The following is a 23,026-nucleotide window of genomic DNA, read 5'->3' as shown; positions in this document are numbered from 1 at the left end:
TTATAATCATTTGATAGATCCTGAACAAAATCCTGTAACAGAAAAAGATTGTATGGGAAAAGAAGAGTTGAGGGTGTTATTAAAGAACAAAACACGAATTAGATTACAGGATGGGCTCATGATTAGAGAGTCCATAACAGGGCAAATACAGTGGGTAGTACCCCTTTCATTCAGAGGACTAATGCTACACCATGCACATGATGCCATAACTGCAGGCCATAGAGGTTCACAAAAGACATTAGAAATACTAAAAGATTATGCTTACTGGCCACATATGTCCCAAGATGTGGAATTATATACTAGAGGATGTCTAGTATGCGCCCAATTTAAACCTGCCTCACCAATGCATAGAGCGCCATTGATGAAAAGAGGCCTAACTCTCCCATGGTCAGATTTGCAAATAGACTATGTAGGTCCTTTAAAAAGGTCGAGCAGGGGACACCGTTATATTTTGAGTGTAGTATGTTTGATGTCAAAGTGGATTGAATGCATTCCTGCACCAGATTGTAGTGCGCAAACAGCAGCCACATTGCTGGTGAACCATGTGTTCTCAAGGTTTGGGTTGCCACAAAGAATTGAGTCAGACAGAGGAAGTCATTTCACAAGTACTCTAATGAGTAAGGTATGGCAAATACTAGGTGTGAAAAGGAAACTACATATCGCATATCGGGCGGCGTCTTCAGGTACAGTTGAAAGAAGCAATAGGTCTGTTGTGGATATTTTAAAGAAATTTGTGGCAGAAGCAGGTTCCAGCTGGGATTTACGTTTACCGTTGGTTCTGATGGCAATCAGGTCGACTCCTGCCAAAGCAACAGGTGTTAGCCCCCATGAGGTCTTGACAGGTAGGAAAATGGTGTTACCACAACACCTACTATACAGAACACATGAGCAAACTCTAGTGAGTGCATCCACAGTTCATGAATATATTGATGAACTGAGGAGGCATTTGCAACATGCATTTGCTTTTGTGCAGAGAAATCTGGAAAGAGCTGCTGACAGTGCAAAGTCATATTATGATAAAAAGACATCAGTAAAGGAATACAGTGTAGGGGATCAGGTGTACAAGTTTCATTTTGGAAAAAGTAAACAGAAAAATTCTAAATTTCTAGCGGCCTGGCAGGGGCCATTTCGAATTATAGATAAGGTCTCTCCTGTAGTGTATAAAATTTTGAAAAATGAAGGTGAAACAGCAATAGAGCAGTTTGTCCATGTAAATCAAATCAAACCATGACATCCCAGGCATGAGATCAGGCAGCTTGAGCATGTAGAAACAGATAGAGTCCCTTGAGAAAATAAATGGGTGTAATCAGGAGGCAGTGACAAAGAAGTTAAAAAAAAGTTGATTGTTATGATGGCACATAAACACTGTAATATATGTAAAAAAATAAATAAATAAATAAATAAATAAATAAATAAATGCACATATAACGGAAGCTCGTGGTTGGTGTGCAGAGAGAAAGTGTATTAAATATTGAATGCTGTTTTACATATGCTTGTTTTCTTTTAACTTGTATTTGATTTCAGAAAAAACAGAAAAAAAAAATGAAATATTTTTACCAAGCATGTTTTATTTTTGGCCAAAGGATGAAGTTAGTATTGTGCTCTGTACTTAATCTGTTTATTTTCTATTTTGATTTAGACAATTAACATTATTTGGTCGGAGGTTCCGGGATCAGAGGCCACGGGAGACGATGGAGTCCTGGAGTCCCCTGGATGAAGACCAAAAGATGCTTGCCTCCAGGTGGAGGTGAAGACAAAATAACCGGAATGCCAAAAGAGATGACTGCTGTGGATTCAAGATTGCCAAGATGAAAGAATACTCGAATGAACCGAATAACATCGCTGGTCGGGACATACCAAAAGAGACAAAACAGAAGTTCCGGCATATGAAGTTCCACGTATTTATTATTTTAATTATTTATTTTAATTTGTTATATTAATTATTTGTTTTAGTTAGTTGTTTTATTTCGTTGTTTTTAATTGATTTGGAAAATTTAAACTTAAAGTAATGCCACTTCCACTGAGAAGGCAAATGTGGAACATTTTATGGACTGATGGACTCAGATGAAATATTGATTGCAAATTTTCATTGATGCACATGAATATTCATTTTGTTGGATTGCTATATTGTATAAAGAAAAAAAGAACAAGTTGTTTTTAGGAATTGGCTTGGATTATAGCCAAGTTCTAAAAACAAAAGGAGGGTATATGTAAGAATATTTAGCAAACAGTACAGAGTACAGCACTACTGCACAGGTAGCAAACAGCACAGAATACAGCACTACTACACAGGTAGCAAACAGCACAGAGTACAGCACTACTGCACAAGTAGCACATTTTTTTTGCAGCACCACCACCACAAGGGTGCGGTACATTGCTATATGGGTTACCAGATTAACAAGGAAAGACAGGCTATTCAGTCAAAAACGATTTTAACATATAAGATGCAAATCTATTTTTACAGTTAAAAGCACACGTGCTCATTTAAAAATGCACACTATTTTTCACCTGAAATGCCTATGGTGCGAGAGACACATTTGAAAATTAACAGCTAACCTATTAACCATTAACCTGACTAATAAAACCTTATTTAACATAACCCACTAATAAAATATGTTCTCCACTGCAGAATTAGGCATACTCTGAAAACCATTTAAATGTGTGTGCAGATTTTTTTTTCTTCTCTTCTCTGCTTGATTCTCCGTGTTTTTGTGCACAGTAACTGCAGGAAGAAGGAAGTCAGATTTGCAACAATTGCAAATGTATAAGCGAAGCTATTGTTGAAGAGTAGGAGGATGAGAGATGATGGATTTCATTGGGACACGTCATACAGAGGGCTGAGAGGAAAGTTTTAGTGGGCAGTAACGGGGAAAAAGACAGGAGACATTTTTTCTGCACTACTGGGGAGAAGACCTGGCTGTGGGGCTCCTGACTGAATGCAGATTCCTGTGTCCTGCGGCAGTCGAGATTGGGGAGAGCTGAAAGAAGGACCTTTCCACTGGCTGAGGCATTCCTATCTGCAAAAGCTGAGAATTCCAGGCAATGACCCCGGTTTGAGAAGGCAAGCGTTCCTTTTGCTGGAGTTAATCCAAGGGAGCCACATTCACAAAGAGAACAGCCAAAGAGAACAACTAAAAAGATAAGGTAATGAGAAGTGTGGGAGCTGAGTGTGTACGGTAATATGCAGTCAGTGTAGGATTCCTGTGCGTGTCTTAATCAAGTGCTAATGTTGCAATTTGAGTTCTGTTCTCCGCCACTCTCTTTGCAGTGTGTCACAGACAATGCTTTGACTGTACCATTTTATTTCTGTAAAGAATGAGATCGTGTTTAAATACAACTTTTATAATACAGAAAAATATTTGAAAACAGACGGGTGATGTTTATTGTTTACCATTACAATGCTGATGATGTGGGGAGATTTTTAAACAGTGCAATGGTCATTTTAAGACAGATGTGTGCATGTCAGAATCAGTATGAATAATTGTGAGTGACTGTAGCATAGCTCGTTGGAGGTACATGAGCCAACGGGAAGAGAGACTCTCTGAACATAGCTCCCTACCGTATATAAGGTAGTGGAAATTACCACAAGACTACCATATATAGCTCTCTGTCGTAAATAAGTCAGTGAGTTCGCCCATGGTGGCACACCAACACTATCACTGGAAAATGTGGTATTCCTAGAATGCAGGTCTGAGGTCTCTCTAGTGATCACACGAAAAATCTAAGCAAAGATAAGGGATTCTGGACATTGGGGCCACAAATAAAACAAGGGAATTATGCTCACCAAAATACCACCAACCACGTATACCAAATATGCAGGTCTGGGTGCTGAAATAATGCATGTCCATTGTATTATTGTTGCACATGGCCAAATCTGAATACAAAGAGTGATTATTGCTAAGTTATTTTTCGGCGGTAATAAAATACCGTCAGGCCCCAAATCTCCACAAAATACCCTACAACCTACTGCTAAGAAGCAGCTATCATGTAACTGCCACACCCCTAATTAAACACAGCTAGCTGAGCACACACTGCCAGTGTATGCGTTCTCCTCAGCCCTAACGCAGCCAGAAATCAGTCTGGGTGTCTACCCCCCAGAATGAACACACATACCTGGCCTCCCAACCACCACACCTACTGCTAAGAAGCAGCTATCATGTAACTGCCACACCGGCTGCATACATATCTGGCGCACCCACGTGCCTTATGACCCTCTCTCTCTCTCAACTGACTTGAACTACGGTTCCCGAGGCTGTTCAACCTACCAGCGCTTTGAGATCATACCAATGATACATAAGGTGCTATATAAATGTAAAATAACATAACATAAAATAACATATATTTCTTTTAAAAATGGAAAACTGACTGTTCCTTTTTCATTTATCAAACTTCTTCAATGTTATCAACATTTATCAGATAGATTCAATAAATAAGCTGCTACCATGATTTTGAATACCAAATATGTAATCAGTTGCTTCATTAACTAAGCTGTTTTCAAAATGTGCACTTATTTTTGAAATAACTCTTTGTTTTTACACAAATGTGTGTTGTGAGAGAATCCTTTCTTTGCTTTTTGTTTGATCTTTTTTCTTAATCCATACTGTTTCAATTTGTCTAATGCTTCAAATGAAACCAATTTTTAGTTCACAATTACATTTCCCACAGTTGAATAAATTGTACATAAAACAAACAAGATCTTTTCCCTTTTCAGTAATTAAGCAATAAACTCTGAGCCTCGGGGCATTACTGAGTTAGGTAATGCCCCGCGGTCCATAGTTATCATGAAGGCCCCGGGCCTTACCTGACTCGGTAATGGCCCTGCACCGAGGGCCTTATTGCTATTAGTACCCCGGCCCCCAAGAGACGGGCCACTAATAGCATTTTTTCTGTCCCATTTGGAACTAAATTATTTTATTTTAAAGTAAATGGCCACTGGGAAAGGGAAAACGGAGTCCATTTTCCCTTTACATGGCGGCCATCGGGAGCAGACGCGCTGGGGGCAGAAATGTTCCCAGCGCGTTTGCTCCCGAAAAAGGAGAAAAACAAAGGTACGTGGGGTTGGGAGGGAATAGTTTGCAGGGGAGGGGGGTGAAGGAAAGAAAATACATACCTGAATCCCCAGCGGGGGACATTGGCAGCCTCCAGCCATGTATAGGCGCCGAGCAGGGATTGCCCCTTTTCGAGCCCCCTCATTGGCTGAGGGGCTGCCACACCCCCAGCCAGGAACAAAAGAATGGAATCCCGGCCGAGGGATTCCCGGCCAGTTAAAGCCCCGGCGAAGGCCCATCAGAATGTTTGTTTCATTCTGATTGACCCTCGCTGGGTCTATATACTCCTGCTATTACTTCATCTCCATGCAATAGTTCAATCAGTCTTTTTTCATATATTTTACTTAATTAAAATTATGAGAAATGAGTCCATAAATGTACTCTATGAATGCTTTATGTTGTTTTACTACTACAGTTTTTTCTTGTGTTTATTTTAAATGTAGTTGGTAATTATAACATATTACCAGATAACATGATATTTCCCTCCAAAAAATGATTTTGCTTCTCATTTTAAAATCTATTGCACTCCAAGAAAGATAAGTAAAAACATGCTTCCTTTGACAGTTTATCTAGCGGCCATGTAGTTATGGTTAAGTTGCTAAACCCATGGGAAGAAAACCTTTTGAGTGGCTTATAACTTCGCTCCACCTGGACGAATCCTCACCAAACTTTGCAAAAACAGTATATGGCCCACTCTGATTTTGTTTTGCAAAGTTTGGTGAGGTTTGGTGAAGGGGGGGCAAAGTTATAGGGGGTCCCAACATTTATTTTTTTCCCATAGACAGAATGGACAAAACAATTAACTCACGCGTACAGCCCAAACCGCTGGACGGATTTCCACCAAATTTGCAGCAGGAAGGGTGGCTTGGTCCCAAAAGCATGCTTTTGTAAATTTGGTGGAAATCCGTCCAGTAGATTTTTTTTTAAATGACTAAAAAGTCAGTACCAAAAAATTAGTGATATCTAGGTCCGCTCGGTGGACAAACTTTTCTGTTCAGTCTGCGGACAGGACTCTGATTGGCTTAGAGGGCAACGTGGTATCCGCGGACATCGAACGTGCCCACTGATTCGATGATGAAAAGCGTAAAGTGCATCAGATTTTTGGAAACGCCCGCTATCTTGGATTCACGGACAGCGGCCGGTGTCCGCAGTCATCGCAGTAAAAACATTTTACTTGTCAAAATTAGCAAATGTTCTCTGGGGAGGTGAGGGGTGATGAGGATGGGATGGGATATGACTGCAAGAAGCAAAAAAAACATGTGTTTCTTGCGACAAAAGTCCGCAAACAGTTTGGATGTTCGTGAAAAGTCCTGAGAAGTTTGGGGACACTTCAGATGTTTGGGGGCAGTTTTTGGATGGCATTTACCTTTGGCACCACTAAATGAAACTGCATGAAATTTTGCAATCATATTCCTGACATGATTCCGAATGAGGGGAACCAAAGTTTGGTAGGATTCTGTCAAGGGGGGCAAAGTGAAATAATGTAGGTACACAAAATAGTGATATATCTTTGGTGACTGAGGTGTAGCCTGTGGCCATGGGCAGTGGCCAGATTGTCCAGGTCATGGAATAAGGTCATGATCCGGACAATCTGGCTATTGGCCATGACCACGAGGGACAACACATGGGGTTAAAGTGGCCATGTCCACCTGGGACTGGCTTTGTGGTAAAGTTATTCAAAATTGGGATAGATTTGAAAGGGAAGAAAAATGTGCTTGTGGTAATAAGGTCATAGGCTTCTCTTTTCGCCTTCTACAGGCTTCCATGGAAAGCGAAGAGGGGCTCTGTATGGAACCCCGCTTTCTCTTTCCATAGTGGCCATCTTGGAAAAAGATTTTCCTTCCTACACCGGGACCCCGCAGGCGCCCCGGTGTAGGAAAAAAAGAAGAAAAATACTTTTCCTTAGCACCCCGGTTCCCGCTTTGTGAACCTAGGGTGCTAATGGCCTTCATCCCCCATTGCAGGGGCTGGAATGCCGGATTCCGCCATGGTGGATGGCGGAATTACCGCCCCATTCCAAGGTGAGTGGGGCGGTAATTCCCCATTCACCATTTGCCCTTCCCCATTCCCATTTTTGCGCCATAGGGCATAATGGGGATGGGGAAGGCGCTAATTACGGCACCGTAAATTACGGTGCTGTAATTAGCACCAAGGTCGCTTAGCGCCTTGGACTTTAACGCCTGCAAAAAGCAGGCGTTAAATTGCGAATCAGGCGTTAAGGGTTAACGGCGCTGACGGCGCCGTTAAACCCTTAACGCCTGACTTGTAATGAGGGGCACTGAGTAGGAATAGGTGTTGGAGCTGTATAAGGGAAATGTTGAAGTTGAAAGTTCCTAGATCAGCAGAAAATACAGTTCTGAACTGTCCGCGAAGCACGGATATTATTGTGAAGTGCGGATGGGTTCTTGGACACATCATCATGCCGCGCGCCAGCGTATGGTCATGTGGCACTGTCCGGAAGGTCCACAATGAAGTCAGATGTTTGTAGACGTCTACGGATGCAAAACTAGTTGAAATAGTTGCAAAAAGTGTATAGAAGTGTTCAAAGTGATTCTAGAACGTGGGAAATGGCAGTGTTGGACACAATTATTGCTATATTGGGTAAGTATGATATTAGCAAGTTGTAGGAAAATAGCGCACACTGGAAAAAACCCATGAAATTCAATGAAAAAACTTTGTTAAAGAGACATTATGTTTAGTTTCACTAATAAAAACCTATGAAATTCAATAAGAAAACGTTGCTATGGGGACATTATGGTTAAGTTGCACTAATAAAAACCTTTGCAATTCACTGAAAAAAACGTAAAAGGATTTTATGGTTAAGTTGCACTAATAAAAAAGTATGAAATTCATTGAATTTCATAGTTTTTCATTAGTGCAACTTAACCATAATGTCCCCTTAACAAAGTTGTTTCATTAAATTTCATAGATTTTTCTTAGTGAAACTTAACCATAACATCCCATTAACAAAGTTTTTTCATTGAATATATACACATTCCATGAAACAACTTTGTTAAAGGGACGTTATCGTTACGTTGCACTCATAAAAACCTATCAAATTCAGTGGAAAAATTGTGTTAAAGAGATATTATGATTAAATGGAAAAACCCCAGAAATTCACCAGTTATGGTAAGCTAAGCAACCATAACTTGGGCCACCATCGTGCACTGCTAAGACTAACACCCAGGACATCAAAGATGACATCACAAATGTGAGTGCAATGGTGCAGGCCCGCGGACATCCAAAAAATGTGAGTCATGGCAGCATCTAAACCATTGCACTGTTTTGCGGAAGAAAGTGGTGGCTCTTTTTTGTTGTTTTTTGTTTTTGGAAGTTTTTTTCAATGTTTAAAGTAAAGTAGGCAACACCTTCTGCAAGATGCTTGCTATATTTGCAAAAAGGGCTGCAAAGCATTTAGGATATTTTGCAAAAAAAGCTGATTAACAGCATCACTGAGATGTACTCCATGGGCCTCATTACGAGTATGGAGGTAATGAAAAAAGGTAGGTGGAATGGTTTTATCGGCATCGTTAACGGGTCCGTGCCATTACGAGCAGACAACCCGGCAAATCCGCCACCGCCCGTACCGTGCCCCCTCTTAATGGTATGTGCACGTACACGCGCCCTTTCACGGCAGAAATACCGGCATGCCGCTAACAGGAGGACATCACAAGATACACGGGCATGCACTTACTGGCATCCTGAAGGTGTTAATTATGGCCTGCAGGATGGCCGCAATACAGGCATCATGTACCACCCTCAAATAGCATCCTGCAGTGAAGTCAACTGCCACAGGTGCACACAATCACCACGGGTGGAGTCAATGGAGCATGTCTCAGTACAAAAGCAGAGAGAGGTATGGGGTGGGAGGCACTACTGAGAGTTCATGGGATCAATATAAATGTAGATGATGACTCTAGTGGATTCAGAGTGTTGGATAAAAAAGGTTTCAGGTGCAAAAGGGCGGGTCCCGAGGCCACTCGAGATCAGAACACAAGAAGAGAAACATACATCGGGTGTTGCCAACCGATAGCCCTGTATTGCACTCTTAGTGGGATAGAATCCCTTGACAATTTGAATAACAGATTGTGAGTCGGAATCTCCTAGAAAGTGGGAGACACCCCCTCCATAAAATACACAAAACTCTTCAGGAGCGAGATACTTCAGTACTTGTGTATGTTCATAACTAGAATAGGCTATGTATTTAAATAAGAAAGGTGTGCACCTGGTGAAGTCAGTTCAAGAACCACCAAGAACCTTCAAACTGCAGGAGCATAACGTGTTTTTATAAGTATATGTAAAAAAATTCATTACAAAAAATGAAAATGGAAATAAACAATTAATCAGTTCAAACCCAAGTCTAAACATACAGTTGTTTTAAGGGTCGAACTCAACATTAACAAATAGCAAATAACTGATAATGTCAAAGAAAACTTCCTTTGATGTAAATGTACAATACAAATGGTAATTTAGATTCCAAGTTAACATACAGTATATGTAGACACAAGAATGTGGATGGGTTGTAGCGTAACATCCAATGATATACATTCACAATAATTCACATTCAAAAGTAATGATAGTGTGTTTTGTCCTAAACACTCCTGGGTGTAATCGAGTGCCAACGCGTTTCGGATTCAGTTGAATCCATCTTCAGGGCAGGAAATGTGTAGTTCCTTCGTGCATAAGTGGGTGTTCCTATAGAAATGTAAGGAAACTAATTAGCTCATGGGGATTTCAAAAAAGTAAAGGTTGTATGTAACATCCAAAGATAGGCACTAACCTTAATGGAGAGAGTTCTAAACCATGTGATATGATCTGTATGGGAAACAAGAGGTATAGTATTGGCTTGTAAGTTACTAGGTTTGTGTTCCCCTAGAATTCAAAACTTTTAGGAGGGAAGAAGGAGTAAAAGTATGACTCACCACGTCCAGAGGCAAGTCTAAGGCACCCCGGGTGTGAGTGGATAGACTGACAGTCGCTCGCACAGTACGTGTGCTGTAAAGAATCAAAAAATGCAAGTTTTACTTTTCAGTCGAATTCCGTGACGAGGGCGAATTCATCTCATGACAGTGTAAAATTCAGAGTCACTGTATTAGCTGAGTCAATAGTGTCTCATGGAAAGGGTCGAGTATCACGCCCGGTTATGGCAGCTGGTAAAAGCCTATTCTAAGTAGCTTTGGGACTGAGCATGCAGCTCCTGTAGGTCCATTCTTACCTGCATTCACGATGTGGACGCAGTGTATGCGAGATCCGCCAGGTAGGCTGTCGGTTCCCAACTGCAAGTTGTTGAGAGGTCGTCATGGCAGCCGCGTGCATGTGCGGTCCTGCGATGAACGCCATATTGGAGGGGGCATACGGCGGACAAAAGGAACGAGATACAATGGTTTACAAAAAGTGTTCTAAGCGTACCTCAACTCTAAATTGCTAGTTTAGATAGTGTGGCGCTTCTAGGTGCAAGCCGAAGCCATTTATGACACTATTCACCCCCGGTCTATGTAAGACTCGCTAACGCAAGTAGGTTGTCATGGTGATAATCGTCAACATGCACGGCGCTGCAGAATGCAGCGTCTAATCCCGATCAGTCATGTACCGGAAGGAAAAGAGAGATCGGCTCAAGTAAGTAAAACCCAGTCAAGCATTGTAATGATGGGTATCTGTATAAAGCATCGACTGCTCCAACGGAGGAGCACCGGTGCAATTGGCATATATCGAAAATGGATTTCAGCCCAAGACAAAGGGCCTAACTAGAGAGAAAGGGGTAAATGCATGCTGGGGGTGCAGAGTCGAATGAAGTGTAGATGTGTAGGGTGTGTGGGGGGGGCACCAACACAGTTAGATAACTGCGTGGTGCCCCCCCTCACACACATGGTTCACAATGCTAAACCAGACAGAGGCACAGCGCCAGGAAGTACCGGCGTGTCGGTCGACTGGTTTGCTGAGTATAGTGGTGAGTCATTGATACCTATCAGTACAAAAGCAGCACACCCACACACCACACCCCTTCCCACTCCAAAATGATCCCACTAGCTGTTGTAATCCTGGGGCTAGTGGACATGCCTCTACTGCTACAACAGCACCAACAACAACAACAATAACATCAACATCAGGCAGCACAGAGGAGACACAGGAGGAGAAGGAGGGTGAGACAGGCCCAGCAAGTCCCACCAGTGCAGCCAGTGGTACCACATAGGCAGCCACCAATCCCTCACATCAGAGCCAGTCCAGTCAATTTAACCCCTGAGCAGATCCACACCCTGTACCGGTTGGACCGGACACCATCACCCATATAGTAGACATGATACACGACGACATTGTCAGCCTGATAGAAATCCGCACTGCCATCCCCCTCTACTGAAGGTAGTGACTGTGCTCCAATTCCTGGCCACAGGCACCTACCAGCACACAGTGGGCCAGTTGCATGGCATATCACAAACTTTCTTTTAACGCATGCTGACCCAAGTGCTGGATGCCCTCCTGAAGCATTTTAGCACCCACATATCCCTACCACGGACTGCCCAGGAGTTTGCCGACACTAAAGTAGGCTTCCACGCACTGGCAGGCATGCCCAATTTCGTCTGTGCCCTCGACTGCACCCATGTCAAATTGGTTGTCCCTCATGCCATAGAGGCGGTGTACCGCAATCACAAGCAATACCACTCCATCAATGTGCAGATGGTATGTGACTCAAGCAAGATCATCACACATTGTTGTGCCCGATATCCCAGATCCACACATGATGCCATCGTGTTGCGGAACTCCACGCTACCCCGCTACCCCGCTACCCCGCTACATGGAGCGATATGCTGGACGAAGTGCCTGGCTGCTTGGTAAGTTGCCTGACTGGGCCATGGCAGTGCATTGGTGTTGTGAGGAGGGGGGGTGCATACTCCACCTGGGTGGGATTTGGGGGAGGGATGCATACTCCACCTGGGTGGGATTGGGGGGGATGCATACTCCACCTGGGTGGGATTGGGGGGATGCATACTCCACCTGGGTGGGATTGGGGGGAATGCTTACTCCACCTGGGTGGGATTGGGCGGTGAGCAGACAATACACTCAGAGCTAAACGCTGTTGTCCTGAACATCCCAACTGGAACATGACACATCAATGCCATACATAAGACCAATGCTGCACATCAATGACAACATGCCAGATGCACAAGCAGGCCACCATGGGTATGTCAAGCGATGCATGACTAATCATAATTACAACTGTGCCAATGCCGCTAGTGTTATTTGGTACAGAGTAGCATACACTGCAATAATGGGTTGCAACACATCATTCCACATCCACAGTACACCCGCATCAGCATGCAAGTGAACACCCTGTATCATCTGTACAATGCAATCCACACTAGTAGACCATTGTGCAGTACACAATGCATCAAATGAGCCTGTGTGCATAAATCCAGGGACCTGTGGATGTCACCACCAAATAGCTGCAGCCATGGCCATTAATCATAAAGGTGTCAGCTAAGATTGACTCACACATACCCCTTTGTGCTCCCATGCAGGTGATGGAGGCTATCCCTTGAAGCTGTGGCTACTTATCCCTGTGTGGAACCCACATAACAGGCAGGAAGAGGAGTACAACCGGGTTCATATCCGTACACATGGTGTGATTGAGCAGACCATTGGCCTGTTGAAGTCACGGTTCCGCTGCCTAAGCATGTCTGGTGGAGCACTCATTTATGGCCCTGAGAAGGTGGCAAAGATGACCATTGTCTGTGTCATGCTGCACAACATGTGCATCCAGAGGAACGCACCACTGCCACCTGACATTGACATGCATGCACCGGGTGAGGATGATGAGGATGATGATGGAGGAGAAGCAGCCCCCCTGGCAGTACATGATGCACAAGATGGTTGTGCTGTGCGCCAATCACTGATTGACAATTACTTCTGAACCACAGGGACGTTGATGGTTATGTGTCAGTAATACACAGAGCACTGGGACCGCGTGGACATGGACAGAGGGTGTGTGGGAAGTTGGGCACTGTGCGCTGTCATGAATAGAATGAACACACATAAAATGAACAATGTCCAGGCATGAAATGATTTTGAACACAACGGGTGCATTAAGAAAATAACAACATAGTGCTTCCTCCCTCCACCACTCACACGCCCTCCTCCCTCCCCCAAAACACCCACACACCCCGTACCCCCAAACACCCCATACCCCTCAAACAACCCATACCTCCTAAAACAACCCAAACACCCCCAACAACCCACACCCCCCAACAACCTAAACCCCCTAATGAACACACCCTTAGTCCCCTCAACAACACCAACATCACCTCCCACTCACCCATTGTCATCCCACACACGATGGGGTTGGACCGGCTATTTTTGGACTTTTTTTGTGTTGGGGGCAGCATTTCTGTGTGCCTTGCACTGCGCCTCGTCATCCGCACACGGCTTAAGGGAGCAGAGCTTGCAGGTGTGGACGATGGGGTGGAGGCGGATGGGTTTTGCACCACCGGTGCAGGTTGTTTATTTTCAAATTTGTTTATTGGCATTTATTATTTAGTACATTTACAGGACACCAAGCATGTCCGTGTTTCGAGGATAATGAGCATTTCAGAATAAAACATTTAACAAATTAACATTACAACATTAACTATCTCCCAGTGTTTCCCTGTTGAGGTGATGTCGCTTGGTGGAGCAGGGGGGGGTCCTGATGGTCTGGAGGGGGGGGGAAAGGGAGGTCCCATGCCTGTGAGAGCCCAGTGAGGTGGCAGCGTAATGGTCACAGGTCTTGCCAACTCAGTTCATGGTTCTGTTTTCAGTGGATTCATACCAGTTCATGGGGGCTTGTCATCTGAGGGGTAAAACAGGGAGTCTGTGAGTTCTTTCCATGCCTCAAGGGTCATACTAGAGTCATCTGTGGATCTGGCCACACTGTCCTCCCAAGCCGTTGTTTCTGCTCGTACACAGCGTTTCAGCTCAGAGTGCCAGCTTTTCTGTTGGGGCCCACTCGTTTTCTTCCAAGACATTGCCATAGTCCTCTTTGCCAGTATACACATAATGTCCATTAGTCTGGTGAGGTGCTTGAGTTTGGCCGGTCTAGTGTATGTGCCCAATAGGCATTCCTCCGGGGTCCATTTGTATCTAGTCACCCCCAGATTGTCGCTTGTCTGCTGTATGGCGGTCCACAGGGATTGTGTCCTAATGCACTTCCAGAACACGTGGATCAAGTCTGCATTGCTCTGTCCGCACCATGTGCAATTAGAGGGCGACATATTATTGATTTTTGCCAGCCTGGATGGGGTTAAGTATGTTCGGTGTAGCAGGTTGAGTTGTATTTGTCTGAATCTGTGGTTCCTGGAGACAGACTTGGGGAATGTCAAGGCCCTTTCCCATTCTCCATCTGACAGTTCCCGGCCCATGTCCGCTTCCCATTTGCCTCTCAAAACGGCACTCCGTGGGTTGGGGACGTTGCTTAGGTGGGCATAGATATGGGACACCGGCTTCCAGCCTTTGCCCAGAGCATAAAGTAGTGTAATTAGGGGGTTTGATTCCGGTTCTTCCGGCCATGATGTCCATTTGGTTCTTGCTGTGGTTCTCATCTTCTGATACCACAGGAACTGGCCCCCATGGACTCCATCTACTTCCTGAAGTGTTTCAAAGTCTTTAAAAGCCCCATCCACAAACAGGTCCCCCCATGAGTATATCCCATTCCTTTCCCAGTGTCTGAGGTGGTGCAAATCTGCGACGGAGCCACATAGGTCCGAGAGTAGTGGTATGTCCGGGGAGTAGTGGCGCTTAGTGCAGGTAAGGGTTACTGTCCTGCGCCATACTTTTTGTCCAAGGATGGCCATGAAAGGGGCATTTCGCATCAGGTGGGAGGGGGCCCAGATGAGCTCTTTCATATGCAACGGGGATACTAGGGTCTGCAGCAGGGGGGTCTCGGATGTGGCTTCATCTGCTAGCCATTTGGTAACAAAACTAAGCTGTGCTGCCAGGTAGTACTTTTCAAAGTTCGGGAGTTGGATTCCCCCTTGGGTGTACGGTACCATCAGGGTGGAAAGTACTATTTTGCGTCTCCCTGACCCCCACAAGAAGTCCCGGGTTATCCTTTCTAGCAGGCGGAAAAAAGGCGCATTAATGTAAAAATGTATATTCTGGAACCCGTACAAGAATCTGGGAAGGACAATCATTTTAATTATGGCAGCTCTTCCCATCATGGATAGGGGGAGTTTCGCCCAAAATTGCATAGATTTTCTCAGGGCTGGGATCGCAGTCTTCGTATTTTGCTCATGCATTAATGTAGGGGTATGCATTATGTGTATACCTAAATACTTGAATGAGGTCAGCTCCCAGTGTATTCATACCGCAGGAAGTTATGCTATGTCTTTCCCCCTGAGGCCTGCCAGGGGGAACAGGCAGGACTTCGCCCTACTTAATTGTATACCAGAAAACCTTGCAAAGTTGTCCAAGACGTCTAACATCGTGGGCACTTTGTTTTGTGAGTCTCTGACGTACAATAGTACGTCGTCTGCGTAGAGAGAGATAATATGGTCAATACCCCCCAGCCGTATCCCAGCTTCAAAGAATTGTCTTCGGAAGTATATAGCAGTGGGTTCCAGTCCTAGTACGTAAAGCATGGGGGAGAGCGGGCATCCCTGCCTAGTGCCCCTGCGTATGTTCCAGGCCTCTGATATGTATTTTCCTGTTTTTACTCTGGCCGTAGGTTTGGTATTAAGTATCTTGATCCATCTAATGAACCCTGGGCCAAAGCCGAAACCCACAAGAACCTCCACTAGCCACTCCCAAAATATAGAATCGAACACCTTAATGGCATCAAGGGACAGCATCCGTATTAGCCTCCGTCTGAGCAATAACCTGTTGTACACTACGTAGGTTCATGGTTGTTTTCTGGCTTGGTATGAAGCCACACTGATCCTCGTGCACTATGTCCCCTATGATTTTGGCCAGTCTGTCTGCTAATACCGTGGTCAATATTTTCACATCGTAGTTAAGCATGGCTATTGGGCGGTAGGAGTCACATTTGTCGGCGGGCTTATTAGGCTTGATGATTGGAATTAACAAGGTTTCCCTCATACTGTCAGGAAGTATCCCTCTCTCATGTGCCTCCTGAAAGACCTCATGTAACAAGGGTGTTAGGGAGGTCTCAGACGGACTGACTCAGTGGGCAGTCCGTCACTCCCGGGGGTCTTAGCGGTGGCCAGTGACTTGATTGCCTCTGCTATATCCTCCGCTGTGATATCTGAGTCAAGAGCTTCAGCCTGTTCAGGGGTCAATTTGGGGAGCCCTATTTCCTCCAGGGTGTCTATGATTTGCTCTCAGGGAACCTGATCCCTGTGAGAGTAAAGGTGTTCATAGAAGCCCTTAAAGGTTTTGTTTATATCTTGCTGTGTCTGTACTAACTTACCTTCTTCAGTCTGTATCATGGTGATCGTGTGTTTGGGGTGTTCTTTCCTACATAACCAGGCCAGCATTCTGCTAGGTCTATCGGCTTCTCTGTGCGTTCTGTTTGTTTTGGTGGCATAATCAAATGTGGCTAGTCTTTCCCATGCCAGGGCACATTTAACTCTAAGTTCCTTAAGGTTATCCTCTCTTTGGTGAGTATTCACCGGGGTAGATTTGAGCTGCTCAACCTGCCGCTCCCACTGACCCAATTCACCCCTCAATTGTTTCCTGATGCCCTCTGCTTTCGCGATGATTTCTCCCCTCGCCACTACTTTAAGAGCGTCCCACATCGTGCTCCGGTGGGTAACGTCCCTGTGTTCCTCTCAATAAAACTATCTATAAATTCATGCAGTTCTTCCCTGAACACCGGGTCACTTAGGGCGTCTATCGGCATTCTCCACATAGGGATAGGGTTCTGGGGCCAGTTTGATTCCATTCTATTAAGAGCGGCGAGTGGTCTAAAATGGTCCTTCCCAAATATTGCGCTTCTTCTATTTGTGACAGGTGTTTTTTGCCTATGAAGATGTAGTCTATCCTTGTGTGAAGATCATGAGGGGAGGAGAAGTATGAGTACCCCCGAGAGCAGGATGACGCTCTCTACAAATGTCGGCTAGGTTCAATCTATTTGATAATAAGGACAAGGCTGTGGTTGCCGCTGAGGGTCCTTTCGGGTGGGGCTGGGACCTATCAAGGCTCGCATCATGGACACAATTAAAGTCTCCCCCCCAGAAAAAAATACCATGTCTTTAAGGTGCGATTTTAGCATACATGGAGTTCAAGTGTGCTGGAATGTTAGTATTGGGAAGGTAAGAGTTCACTATGCATATTTCATCCTGTTCCAAGCTGCCCCAGAGAATTACAAACCTGCCCTCAGGGTCTGTCTCAGACCTGATTGAGTGGAAAGGGAGTTGGGGGTGGATCCAAGTGTACACACCTCTTGCATATTTGGAGAAGGTAGTGCCCACGCCCTGTCCCCCCCAATGTTCTCCCAGTCTAGCCAGGGAGTCCACCGTGCAGTGTGTCTCCTGCAGCAGCGCTATTTGCACTCTTTTTCTGTTCAAGTAAGACTTGATTCTGTTTCGGCGTAAGTAGGTTCCCAGGCCCCTCACATTCCAAGTCATTATCTTTATTTTAGCATTAGATGCCATGTCGAATCAATCGAATTGTCTCTAAATCAGTCTGGCACCTACCAGTGTCTTCTGCGGTGTCCCCTGATCCATGCCATCTCCCCTCCCGTCCACCTTCTCCAGCGTCGCTCGTTTCACTCGTAGGAGATTCAGTAACCTGAGTAACTCCCATTTGCTTGAATGGGGAAAAACAAACAAAACAAAATGAACAGTCCCTAGCAGTTGCTCCCAACTTGCAACGCTCAGGGGGTCCTGAGCGTTCCAGGCCACTCCTGGCCTTTCGGATCAGGTTGTGTGTGGGCAGGCTGCTCACACAGTTTTCAGTGGGGTGGGTTGCCTAACTTCGCTCGTTTGTTCCTTTGAGCTCTCGTCCGGTATAGCTTACTTTACTGAAGGCTTGCATTGGATAGGGGTCAGTCATTATGTGGGGAGTACCCGTTTCCTTCTCTTTCTGGCAGGTTCCCATTCAGCCCCGGTCCGACTTTGATAGTCCTTTTCCATCATCTGCCAGGTTGTTATGTTCAAGCCACATGTTGGCCGCTGCTGGAGTCTCTAGAAATATCGCTTTTCCATTATAGAGAACCTTGAGGCGTGATGGGTAGAGCAGCATGTATTGTAAATTAAGATTCCTTAGCCGGGCTTTTATTGGGATAAAGGAGTTCCTTGCACGTTGCACTGCAGGGGTATAGTCGGGGTACATAACTATTGTTGAATCTTTCCTCTTTATCTCTCCTCCTTCTCTGGAGTATCTCAATATGGTTTCTCGATCTCGGAAATTTAAGATCTTAGCTATAATTGGGCGTGGATGGGATCCGGGTGGAGGTTTCTGAAGGGATCTATGGGCCCTTTCCACGGAGAACCCTTGGGAGAGGTTACCCGGTCCAATTTCCTGTAGCAACAGTGTTTCGATGAAGTCTGTCGGGTCTGGGCCCTCCAAGTCCTCAGGGACCCCTAGTATGCGGATATTGTTTCGGCGGGCTCGCCCTTCGGCCTCCTCAGAGCGGGCCTCCAGCCTAACCACTTTCTGTTCCAGATCCTGGACCTTCCTCTTCAGGTCTCGGGTGTCCTCTACATTTTCCTGGAGAGTAGTCACTGCCACCGTGACCCTTTCCGTTAGGTTGCGGGCGTCCTGACGCATGAGCTGAATGTCCGATTTCACCTCTTCCAGTCTTCCTCCGAGTGATGTACTGAGGGCAGCTATTGCTTGCAGGACTTGCGCATGTTTGAGATCCTCTCCTTGTTAGGGCAGTTCATCGACAGGTTCTGGGTCTTGTTGTGACTGTCTCTGGGGTCTAACTGTCATGAAGGAATCCATCGTGACCAGTTTCATCTTGCCCTTGGGGGGGACATCTCTTGTTTTTGGGGCTGCGGGTTCGTTTCTGCGCAGTGTGCAGGTTGGCCTAGCAGCCCCTTTTTCTCGGCTAATGTGTTTTAGATATCGAGTAGCCCTTAGCAGCTCCGTATCTGGCGGCCCAGTTCCGGTTTCGCAAACACCCCTCTCTCGCTTCTGGGGCAGTTGAGTGGGGTGCTGTCGCTGTTGTTCGGACTGTCGATCCGGCCGGGTGTAGGCCCTCGCTGCCCGTTAGTTTCAGGGTCTCAACCCCACCTTTGCCACTGTGTCTAGCAAGGAGCTTCCCAAGGGCCGGTCTGCAGACTTTCGGCCAGTGAGTTTAGTTCTGGGAGTTTCGAAGATTCGGATCCAAGATGGCATTCTCTCAGAAGCTTATTTGGGATTTGAAGGGGTGGCAGGGGTCCCCCACCTATGTTGTCAGTGGACTGCCTGCGGGGTTCGGTGTTCCCGGCCCTCTGTAGGATTAGTTCCCAGGGGCTTATTGTCCGCTCCTTTTCTAGGAGCTTTGATGGAGGAACCGTGGGCAGCAGTCTAGCACGAACTCCCACTCACGGGTCTATCAGGCAGGCTCCACTCCCTCCTCCTCACCTGCTGCGCCAGCCACGCTCCTCCGGCCCCTTCCTGCTCCGCGGGGCGAATTTCTCCGCTTCTGCCTCGGTCCTTCCAGCAGGGGACACCGAAGCCGCTGGAGGCCCGAGGCCCCGGTCAGCTCCACCTCCAGCAACCGCAATCGCTCCGTAGGCCCGGAGGGTGTAATCCCGGACTTCGCCGCTCCTCCACGCAGTCACCAGGGTTGAGGCAGAGCCGGAACGCGATCAGTTAGCCCCAGCAGCCTCGGTGCTGGCGTACGTCTCGCCCTGCAGTACGTCGTACTTGGTCACAGCTCTAGTCTTGGCGCGCAACGGGTGCCGCCATCTTGCGGGCCCCAGGGGCTCGAGTTTGGGCTTCACGTTTTCTGGCTTTGCTTCTCCGATTCGGGCCGAGGGTCAGGGCGAGTCTCGGGAAGTGGTTCCCCTTCCGTTCCGTCCAGTCCCTTTCTGGATTACCGACCCATTACAGCGATATTCTTGTCATATGGAAGGATCACGGACGGAGCTCCGCAGGAGCCTGTCTTCACAGCATGCGTGCAGGCCACGCCCCCACCGGTGCAGGTTGTTGGTGCTGCATGTGTTCCAGCATCCTGTTTAGGACCTGTGTGACGGACCCCAAACTGTCACATATCATTATGTCATTGGAATTGATGGCCGCAATGGTTCCGGCATTCACCTCCCGGATCTCACAGCGTGTTTCCTCGCTCTCTGCCCCATACTGGCGCACCAGCTCAATCATCGAGTCCTGGTGGGCCTCTACCCTTGACAGGCATGCCTCCATGTCAGTGGGGGCTGTGGAGGTGGAGGGTGCTGTGGCTGGGTGGGCCATTGCAGGGCTGGCCTCTGGGGTGCTTGACAGGTGCAGACTCCACAGTTGAACAACTGATTCCTGCATGGAGCTGGACGGTGTGCCCTGTGTGGAGTGGTGTGGGGTGGACGGGGGGTTGGGTGTGTGGGGACAGTTGACATGGATGTTGCCGTCTATGTCCTCAAATTCCTCCGCTTGCACATCCACATCACATAGGGGGACTTTGGCTGCTGTCTCACCCATGGAACTGGTGACAGCAGACTGCATGTCATCAGGATCGCCTTCAGCAATTGTTGCCAACTGATTATTTGCAGTCTCGTCCGCTGCTGTTGTCTTCCCCTGAGCCGGCCTGGCCTGTACAGGTGCTCTGGGTTGCACTCTAGCCCACGGTGCTCTCCCGGAGGTGGAAGGCCCAGTGCCCTGTGGTCTGCCCCTGAATGTTGATGCCCTTGGTGCAGGATCCTGCCCTTCACCTTCTGCATCAGTGCCTGTGGGGGAACAAGAGATGCAGGGCATCAGTGATGGTGTTACATGCAAGATGAGTTTGTGCGGTACAGTATTTGATTTCTCATGCATTGCATCCTTATAGGTGTGTCACACAGGGTACTTTCAAGGGGGGAGGGCATATTGGCATAAGCCGTGGCCTCTCCATTTGGTACTGATGTGTACCAGGTGGCATACTGTTGTATTGTGGTTTGTGTGATGTGTGATATGCGATTTGTCCCTGTGTGTTGGGTGTCTGTTGGTAATGGGATTGGCACGCAGCATGCATTTCATTGTTCCAGGGTTTGGGCCTCCATCTGGACATGGATCTGTATATGTTTGTATGATGGGACATGCATTGGTTTGGCTCACTTTCACATCTGTTGTACTATGTCATGGTTTGGCCTAATGGGGTTTACGTGGTCACTCACCTCCATCTCCTGATGTCGCTGCACCCATCTCTATTTTGCCAAAACCCTCTATGTACTCCATTTGTATGGTGATGCTGCAGGTCTCTTCAAAGAGCATCAGTTTAACTGGTGAGTGGGCACCCCCACCTGTGGCCATGGCCTCCCTGCGATTGGATGCCAGGATATTATGTACCCGGAGACGTAGGTCATCCCAGCGTTTTTTACAGTCTTTGACTGTGCGGGGGGTGGTGCCAACCGCTGACACCTTGCGTGCAACCTCCTCCCATATTTCTTTTTTTCTCAGTTGTGCTTCCCTTTTGAGGTTGTTTGCAAAAACCTCATCTGCATGGGCTGCAAGAGTATCAGCCAGCATGTTTAGCTCCTCATCGGAGAAGCGCTTCTTGACAGGAGGGGGTAGTTTTGCCGGTAGCCTTGGACATGCTGGATGGTATGGCCCTGCTCTCTACTCTGCAGCACTGCTGGAATGAGAGGATTGCAAAGGATTGTGTTTTTAGAGATGGCCGCCGCCGCATTTCCCATTCTGACACGATGACGTTACTTCCGGGTCCGGTATTACGAACCCGGTATTAGCATGATGTTATTACCTGGTCGGTATTAAGGGGTTGCTCCTTGGTGGAGGTGGTATCGGCGGGTCCTGTGATGGCACTATCGGGGGGTTGGAGGGCCTCTACTGGCATGGCGGTGCAGCCATTACCGGGATGGGGGTTCGCACGTGCTCGTGCATTCATAATTAGCCACTATCAGCTGCGTCAAGGGTGGGACCTCCATGCCGGTAATTACTCAATTTTTGCGGGATTCTTGTAATGAGGCCTCAAAAATAGTGGTGCTGTGAAATGTAATGTTTTCATTATGGAAAGACGTCATGCCAACATCTCTCAAAAATGCACAAACAGCCTTGTTGACATTGCACCTCGCTTTCTCCATTTGTGGGCCAAATGAACTGGAGCGCAGCCACATCTGTCCCTGGGCAATGCGAGAACAAATTACTCAGGAGTTTGGAAACATGTCCATCATTTTCCCAAATGTCTCCTTCATTGCAAACTACAGAGAAATTCCTCTTACATGGCTTAAACTGTTCCCTCCACAATGAACAATAATAATGGGCGGATGATGATGCATCACCAAAGTGGCACAAAATGGAAGCAAGTCTATCCACTACATGCCGCACACTCCATACCACTCACTGCACATCAACGTGATCAAATCCAAGATATGCAGCCACTCCACACTGCTCTGCATACACCTGCAACCAATGGATCCACGGGTCCCCCAAAATCCACACACTCTGCCTCCTGATAGACACAGCCATAGCCATAGCCATCTGCACTCCTCTCAGCAAACATACCTTCTGCCACACTCTCTCGTTGCATACAACACCCACAAATCCTTATTGGCCAATCCCCTGGGCTCCACAGTCCCATTTCCATGCCTGCCATCAAGTTACTGCATGATAGACACCAAGAAAAATACCCTTCTAAACTGTAAAAGTATAAAATCTAGCATACACCAACTGGTATGTGAGTACATCCACAGCGCTAAAATGTTATTTGTGAAATGCAAAACACTTTCAATATGGTAACAGATGTGTATGTTGTACATTGTTGACAATGCTATACAGTTTTTCCCCAATGACCCAATGATTATGCACACAGAAATGACAACTGTGCAAAACACATGCTAACAATGTTTCACCCATAGTACTTAGAATGTACTGATTATGAGGGTCTACAAACTTCAGTCACTAACCTGTAAAAC

Source organism: Ambystoma mexicanum, chromosome 7q (assembly GCF_040938575.1).
Source record: "Ambystoma mexicanum isolate Mex_15411 chromosome 7q, UKY_AmexF1_1, whole genome shotgun sequence".
Classification (NCBI taxonomy): Eukaryota; Metazoa; Chordata; class Amphibia; order Caudata; family Ambystomatidae; genus Ambystoma; species Ambystoma mexicanum.
This window is presented reverse-complemented; position numbering follows the sequence as displayed.